Here is an 8,896-nt window from a genome sequence, read left to right on the forward strand (position 1 = left end):
TGGCGTGTGAAGAAACCCCTTCTCCATACCCCACCTGTGCATATCATAGGTCCCATCATGTCAAAGCTTCACCAGCGAAGGGCAGAAGAAAAATGCCTATTCTGCTTTGCTTTCACCTTGTGGGAATCTGAGTCAGTGCCTATGCTGCGCTTTGGATGAACAAACTGCTTTGGAGGGCCCTGAGGGGTGCAAGAGCCAAATCTGTTGGGTGCGTTTGACAACAGGGGTGGTTTATTGGCGGGACTCTCTGCTGCAGAGTTGCAGGAAGAACCTCTTCAATGTGGTTTCTTTTGGATCTGCACTGTGCATGGGAGCAGCAGGATGGCTAAGTTGTGAGACTGAAGAACTCAAGGGACGTTGTCGGCATGTACAGCCATGACCAAGGAAGCACCCCTGTGTTGGTAACAGGCCACGCTACCGGAAGAGAGTAACACTGCAGATAAAGTGGCGAAGTGCAAGCTGCAATATGGAGATCACCAGGCTGAGTCACCATGCAGGAGATCAGCTCTAAACTCTGCTCAGCACAGCTCATGCCTTGGCAAACCACTCTGTCCTTCACACAAAAAGAAAGATGGGATTTTCTTGATGCTCTATTCTGCATTTCCCCACTGGCAACCTTTATGAAAGAGGAAAGTGATTCCTGAAGGGAAGGTCTGCAGAAAGCCTGGTCCTTTTCAGCTGAAAAATTTGCCTAGCACTGACTCTCCTAGCATACAGACATCTCTGATACCAGTTTAGGAACAATGTCATCTAAAGCAATGGAGGAACAGAAGCATGCCAAGATACTGCCCTATAAAACAGAAACCTTGGAGATTAAATGGTTATTGATACCCTCAGGAATTACTTTCTATCTTTCACTTAATAACAGACCAGAAAATTCTACAGAGGCTTACCAAAAAGCCTGCACTGTGCCTGATACTTGGTGCTGCAGGTAGATGTTCAGAAGATAAGTTAATGGCTTTTCCCTGGAAATCTGGGAAAAACTCACAAGGTTAAATGAGTTCAAGCTCAGGAGAAGGAGATACTGGAGACAATACCCTCCTACCATAAGACACAAGAGACTTCAGAGCATAGCCAACCTGGTAAGGCAAGGACTGTAAAAGGCTACATCCAGTGAGGAGTGTGGCAAGTTAGTTTGTCTGCCTGCAGGACAGACAGCAACCTTCTCAGGCAGCAGGAGCACAAAATGACCAAGATAGATCAAACCAGAGATTTATGACTTCAGACTCATCTAACATGAGAGAGACCAACAATTATCAGAGAAGACTGATGGAAAGGAGAGATTACAAACTTCATATGCTGCTAGTGTATGAGGGAAGGCAAGCTGACTCTCCAAATTCAATAGTGATTCATTGTTAAATACAGCTTTGTCTACCATTCAAATAGGCTAAGACTGCTGATTTTTCAGAGAAATTAGTGTTTCTGCGACGGGCTGAAGTCTATGATGACATCACTCAGACACTAAGGTATGACAGCTCTCTGAGCAACCACACAAGGTATGTTATATCAGAATAATGAGAGGGAAATGGAAAGTAAACAGTGACAAAGCTTCACAAACACTTGAGTATGAAGCATGCTAATCTCAGCAGCACCAAACCTGCTTGCAAGCTAAAATGATGTTTCTGCTGATATTAACTTGGTTGCAGTTTAAACAGCGAGTGGAAAGTTTTGTGCATACTGAAGTGCTAAAGAAAATTACAGACTTACATAATAAGTAGTTCTTCATTTCACCCATCTATTTTCAAAATTCTTTACAAAGAAGGAACTATAATTTTTCCTTCATATCAGGTATCAAGGACACAAAGCGTGATACTACTTTAGATTGAAGTACCACAGATCAGTGGCAGCAGCAGAAAGCAAGTAGTTCTGCCACTGTATTTCTGAAATGCACTGGGACCTCAACTATGAACCTGGACTCACTGGGACAGGCAACACAAATACAAAAAAAAAAAAAGGAAAAGAAAAACAGCAAGTTGATACTGGTATGTAGAAATCACAACAAAGCTGCAGCAGACACTGCATCTAATCTTAGGGGACATGCAGGGGGTAAACATTGGTAAATATTTTAACAAAGAAGAGTTTACAGGAGGTTAGTGAGGAAAACTTGCCTGTGTTCACAGATAACTCCACCTAACACAAGCGGAAGCATGGGAGAAAGTACAAGCACTACAGCCTACGCACTAAATCTAGGAGATAGAGACTACTCATGTGGGCTGATTAAAGGCAGAAGCTGACCTTGAAGCCCATACCCAGGTGATAATGCTGAAAGATGTCAACCGTGACCGTGACAGGAAGCTGGCTGTTACACCGTCACTGACATTGCTCATTAGGGCAATCCAAACAGCCTTCTCTTTCCTGAGCCGGGTATCAAGGTTTTATCTACAACAGCTCTGAGTAAGCAACTGGGCAGGTGATTCAATCACTGTTCCCGTGACACCCTTTTTACCTCTGCTCGGTACTTTCAGTGAGAAGACACATGCATCCTATCAGCAGAAAACATTAGCTGCACAATACTAATGCCTGGGGTGTGATCCTGAAATGTCCGAATGGATATGAATGTTCAGATAGTTCAATGTTAACATCCATTAAGTTAGGTTTTAAAACATCTGGGCAGGGCTCACATGCAAGTTTCTACAGAACACATGCTTACAGAAGAGCCTTGGCACCACTCATACTCTGAAACTCAACGACAGAGCAGGCAAGCAAGACTTAAAGGATTCAAAGATAATTAGCACTGCTTTGGAGTCACATTTGCATAGGAAACACCTGCCAGCCCAAGATATACCTGTTCATTACACTTATAAAACACACATGCAACTTCCACTAGCATAACCACCCATGGTCCCTTAGAGGACTAGGGAGCAGGATTAGTGGAGCACATGCTGTGGAAGGAAGGAAGGAAGAAAACAAGTCATATGCATCAAGTCTCTCTTCTAGATAATTTTTTTAAACCAACACCTTGCTTCGTATTTTCACAGCAATGCTCTGCATCATGATTAGCGAGAACACAGGCAGTGATCACCCCCATATTCAGGTCCTTCAGCTCCAGTCAGCAGCTGACAGTGGTTTTAAGCAGCTTGTAACTTTGCCTGGACAGCTGCTTCTTTCAGGCCTCCTCGATAAGTGTCAGTAGCTTTTCCCTCCATTTCCTTCCCCAGTCCACCCTGACTAGGCCCCTTTCTTTTCCTGCACTTGTAATCAAATTTGCAGTGAAACCTATTTTAGGCCAAGTTCATATAAACTCAACTTGGTGAATCAGACTAGACAGACCTATTTGATACAAGAACTTCAACTAAAAGAATTATTTATATCCTTAAAGTGACTTGAGAAACTTTTAACACTATGAGATAGTTTGTCACACACATACTCCTTTGGAAATCGAATTAATACAAACAGCCTTTGCTGAAACTTTTGTTATTTAATCAGTTCGCATCCATCTCTTGTATTCTTCACCACGTACATAAAAGGCTCCTGTACTTCCAATCATAACTGTTGCCACTGTACTGGTGATGTGCCTAAGACTGACTTTACCTCTTCATTCGCTCTGCTCCTGTTCCCCCCTCGGTTTTGTGGTTCCATCCGCTCTCTCTGATGTGTGATGTTTTTCTAAAGCCCCAAGTCTTGGAGCCATGACATCTTACGGGAATCTCAGCTGTTCTTTCAAAAAAGAAGTTTCTGTGCAATACAGTTACAACAAAAGAACTGGAAAATACTACTTTAATAGGCTTAAAAACCAAAAGGAACCAAAAAATATTACAAGATTAATGGTTAATAAACCAAACACACAAGTTTGGGAAGTCTGACCTATGATTGGGGTGGGGAGGACACCGTTTGGGATTGGTGATGCAGCACAATTCTTTAGGTGGTTTTGGTGAGTCTCCCAGAATGAGAGGCTTAATCAACTATTAAATGAGCAGCTATTAGACATGTTTTGAAAAGCATCTTTAAAAAAAGGGGGGCGGGGGGGGAGAACTATAGGTTCCATGTCCTCTGCATTCTCAGTTTACAAGAATAATGCTTTCTTCCACTTTTTTCCTCATTGCCAGTCCTACAAACTAAAACTCTTTCTGTGTAACCACAGTAATGCAGGTTCTCAAAACAAAGCATTCAGCAACACCTCTGCAAGTCTTTCTGCCACTCCAGACTTTGCTGAGGGCTGCAATAATTCTTTTTCTTTTTTTCCCCTTTTAACACGACAAAAGGAAAATGCTGTTTAGAGTAAGTGGTAAGACATCTTCATTGTCCCCACGAGCAAAAATTCCAGCTCATTGAAAGAGGACCGCCATACATAATCACAACTACTCCAAATGTCTTCAGTAGACATTACATTACTAACTTGTATTTTTTCATATGATGTTATTCTGTCTTCTATTGTATATTCTAGCTAAATTGGACATGAGGAAAAATTTCTTTACTGAAAGTGTGGCTAAACATTGGAACAGGCTGCCCAGGGAAGTGGTTGAGTCACCATCCCTGGAAGTACTTAAAAGACGTGTAGATGAGGCGCTTAGGGACATGGTTTAGTGGGCATGGTGGTGTTGGGTTGACAGTTGGACTCGATGATCTTAGAGGCCTTTTCCAACCTTAATGATTCTATGATTCTAAATATCTGTGCATTACACTTGGCCTCTAAGAAATTTATGGTGAAGTAACTGAAAGCCATAACTTATTTAACATGTCAATAAAATGGGTTTCTTTAACACAGCAATCATCCCTCTCAACACGCGACTGAATACAAAAGGGAATGCACATCAGATCAATTCTTTTTGTACTGATTATAACTGCCACAGCTTTATAGATGTCTGATCTGAAAAACACTTCTAATCAGAGTCCTGCAAATGGCTGCCTTTATCATCAGATTGGATGTTTCAATTACTTCCTGACCCAGTACATCTGACCCTATGGACCTGGAGTACGTGACAGGGCCATGCTGAACGTCATCTCCAACTGCCACCCAGCAACGTGGCACTTCTCCTCTTCACAACCCCATGCTCCAAAGGCCAAGAACTGCAGCTCTGGCTTGGCTGGGGAGAGACCTAGCAGTGCCCAGCAATTGCTGGAGTGGCAACCGAGCATGGGGGAAACAAACAAACAAATAAATAAAAATCAACAGTTGAATAAGTCTTTGGCATACTTTAATAAGTGTGCTGAATTTCTGTTAAAAGACTGTTATTTGGAACTTTTTAAAAAAAAAAAATTAAGACAGAAAACCAAAAAACCTGTCCATTCTGAGTTCACATATTTTGTAGTACCTTTCCCTAAGAACTGTTTTGGTTTGGGGTTGGTTTTTTTTAAATACAAAGGGCACACTTAAATTTTAGAGATGATACCTCTGTACAAAACCTTTTTTTTAATGGCAGTATCTCAGGCTAATCTGTGGAAGTATTCTTCAAAATTACTAACAGCAGATTTTGTAACTGTGTTCTTGTTAGCCCTGTCTTTGGGTTGATCTCAAAAGTACTCACCAGAGCCTACAAGCTGTATGGGTGATGTTAGCACAGAGCTTCGGCTATCCCTGTTACCAATAATCTTTTCAGTAAGGTAAAATGACAGAAGCCACTATCACAATTACAGTTCTGTTAGTGTTATATGGTTACAGAAAACAGATCAGCTTTGCACTGCAGAGTTTGCATTCAAAGATAATAAAGCACTGCTTCAAGGATGTGCCTTCATCAGTTGCTATAACCCTATCTAGTTAGCAGGGCTTAAAAAGCCTTTCCTGAATTGGAGCCAAGAAATCACAAGCATAGGGAAGGCAGAGGACGACAGGTATATGGCAATCCAAACAAACGCACATGAGAAAGCTTTCAAACATGCACACTGCTCCAAATGACTTAGCAAAAATACTAATACCGGTGCCACATGAAAAACTGCATCAGTGAAAGGGTTCAACCATACCAACCTATACAGATAACAGTAGCAAAAAGTACCACAAACTCATGACGTGCCTAAATTACTTATTAAACCAGCAAGCAGATATTTTCACTTTCCTTCTAGCTTTAACCTTTTAGGTCACAACAAAGGTTTAAAATAAAATAAAATAAAATAAAATACACAACCCCATTAAAAAAACACACAAAAAAACCCCCCACCAAAAACACCCCACAAAAAAACCACACCACACAAGATGGTATCAAGAGCTCAGTTGGTTAGCTCCAAACCTTTTCTACTGGGCACAGTTTATACCAAGGCCTCACAAACAACCCCTTTAGGCCCAAGGTATGCCTTTGGAAAGTTAACTTGTATTCTCACATCCTGCCCAAGGAAGAACACCACATTAGCAGATGTCCTGAAATCACGAGAGCTGCCAACAAACTAAGTTCACTACTTGAAGATTTCCAAAGCTGCGCTGCACATTCTTAACATCTACCCTCACTTAAAAAGCAAGTCAATGCTGCCTTTGCAAGATGTTATCAAGACAGACTATAAATTACAAACCAATTTGACTCCACACCTATTTTTTCTTTTCTTTTTTTTTTGAAAACCATAAGTAAAACAACAAGAAAAATGACACATTAACACCTAGTGTTAGAATCATAACATGCCTTTGCAGGGATGCACTCAGTCGTACGGCCACAGGTCAACGTTGTTTACCTAGGGCTCTCTAGGTCTGTGAGAAAAAGCCAGCATTCCCATAAATGAACACATTTAAAACCAAACATTTTATCAGTGTTTTGCATAATTTCTAGTTTGTCAACTTAGAACACAGAGGAGAAGTAGAGAGTCGAAGTTTAATAGCTAAGTATCTGCACGGACCTGAGAACAATACCAATATTCATTAAGAGGCCGATCTCAAACTGCCATCTCATAGTTTCAAGACAAGCACCCTATTAATACATTTTCTAACCTTAGCATAACTCTTATGTTTTCATCTCAAAGCACCCACACACACATTGGTAAAGAGTTCCCAAAATTATGACAACTACGTGCCACAGACACCAAAAAAAAAAATTTAAAAATAAATCTCAAGGAAGCTATATATTGTGCCTTGCCAACCACAGTGAATTACACACTGTGTTGGAGTTGCTACAGCCAGATTTAGCTTTGTGCACGCTAACAGGATTCCTTTATAAATTTAGCTAGAGGCACGGGTAACAAACGCTTGTGGAAATTTGAACCGCAACTCTCCAGCAGCAAAGATTGCTCCCTCCAAAAACGAAACAGTAGCAAAAGAAGACTATTAGTAGGCTCTTATTACACGGCTTTCTAAACACCTATAAGTCATCATGTTCTCAAGGATGCATTATTAAATTGCTCAAGTACCAGCAAAGATTAAAAGAAAAAAGCAAGGCCACAGCTGTTTTTGAGTCTGCCAATTAATAATTAAAGGAGGAAAAAAGCCAACCAAAGAGAGACCGTATTGGAAGCCAGCTGAATGCACAGCTAAGTTTGTTTCGGGTCCTTTGCCCGCATCCTTGGAGCGCTGTGGCTGGGGAAGAGAGAAGGAAACGAGTGCCTCAGGTCTGTCAACGCTAACTGAAGGATGAGGTCTGAAGGGCTTCTCGTTCAACGAGAGGGACAAGGACTGGGACACGCAACCCACAAAAGCAGGGAAAAGGCAAGGGCAGGAGATGGGGAAGCACGTCCAGGGTCCCACAGGACGGCAGGACAGTGCTCTGCCCCGATTGCCTCTCCCTCTTCTTCCCTCCTCAGAATAAACGTTCCTGCTACTTAACGATAAGATCAATCATATTTTAACCCTCTTTAGGCCACACTTAGCACAATCCAATTAACGTTACTTTAAACCACCAAAAACTGAGGGGTTTTTTGGAACAGTTTTCCAGAAGACACGGGTTTGCTAAAGCATCTGCACAAAACCCGAAACGCCGTGCAATTTCATCATATGTTAAGAGAAACACCTCTTCCCTGCCCAAAAAGACTCGATGAACTCTTCAGACCTCGCTAAGCCCGGCGTGCAGCGAGCACGGTGCAGCCCAGGCGCGCGCAGGCTGCCCCTTTGCTCCGGCGAAGCGGCCAAACACAAAGCACTTCGGTGGGCAAAGCAAACAGCAGCCGGTCGCTGCCGGAGCCCAGATGAAAGCCCGGCGCACGGTGCCCGCTACCGCCGGCTGCCAGAGGCGGGGAGAGGAGCTGGGGGCGGCGGGGCTCGCACAAAGCCTGCGGAGCCAAAACGCCCGCTCCCCGGCGGACCCCCAGGGGCCGGGAGCTGGGGCCGCCGCGCCCCGCCCGGGTGGTTTCAGGGGGCACCGGGTGCCCCACCGACCGACCGACCGACCACCCACCCGCCCAGGGCCCAGGTCCCCCCCCTCCCCGGGCCGAGCCGGGAGCCGCCGCCGCCGCCCCCTCCCCGGCGCGCCCCGCGCGAACAACAAAGCCCCCGCGCTCACCGGCGGCGGCAGCCTCTCGCCGTCCTCTGCCCTCGCACACCCGCTCCTCCTCCCGTTTAAAATCCAGGCGCAGGGGTGCGGGAGGTTATCCCACCTCACCGTAACTCATTCAGCGGCGGCGCCGGCTGTCCCCCCGCAGCCGCGCCTCCGCTCCCTCCGTGCGCTCGGGCTCCGGGCAGCGGCTTAATCTCCAAACTTCCTCCTCCTCCCGCCCGGGCAAGGGAGTCTGTGAAACTCCCCTCCTCCATGCAGCTCCCGCCGCCGAGCCGCTGCCTCAGCCCCTCCCCAGAGAGGCCCGGCCCGGCCCGGCCCGGCCCCGGGCTGCAGCTGACTGCGCTCCCCGTCTCCTCCTCCTCCTCCTCCTCCCCCGGAGGCTGGGAAAGGAGGGAAGAGGGATTAACCACTCGGACTTGTCTCTGGAGCCGAGCCAAAGAGAGCAGTCGGATTACAGCCCCGGGAAGGAGGGAGGAAAAGGCAAAAAATAAAGGAAAGAAAAGAAAATCGGCTACTGTTTCCACGCAGGGAGCAAGCCCTCGGCTTTCCTGCCC

General features: G+C 44.9%; 1 protein-coding gene across 2 annotated transcripts in view; it reads right to left on the minus strand.

Annotated features, from left to right (window-relative positions):
* Window positions 1–8,503, minus strand: part of PLEKHG1 (pleckstrin homology and RhoGEF domain containing G1) — a 136,937-nt gene extending 128,434 nt beyond the window's left edge. Inside the window, exon 1 of one of the 2 annotated variants that reach the window (XM_076333856.1) lies at window positions 8,448–8,503. The gene's annotated coding sequence lies outside the window, so the exon portion shown is untranslated. Of the gene's footprint in view, window positions 1–8,348 lie in introns of both variants that reach the window. The other variant, XM_076333855.1, reaches the window with a different exon arrangement.
* Window positions 8,504–8,896: the final 393 nt, after the last annotated feature.

Source organism: Aptenodytes patagonicus, chromosome 3, assembly GCF_965638725.1.
Source record: "Aptenodytes patagonicus chromosome 3, bAptPat1.pri.cur, whole genome shotgun sequence".
Classification (NCBI taxonomy): domain Eukaryota; kingdom Metazoa; phylum Chordata; class Aves; order Sphenisciformes; family Spheniscidae; genus Aptenodytes; species Aptenodytes patagonicus.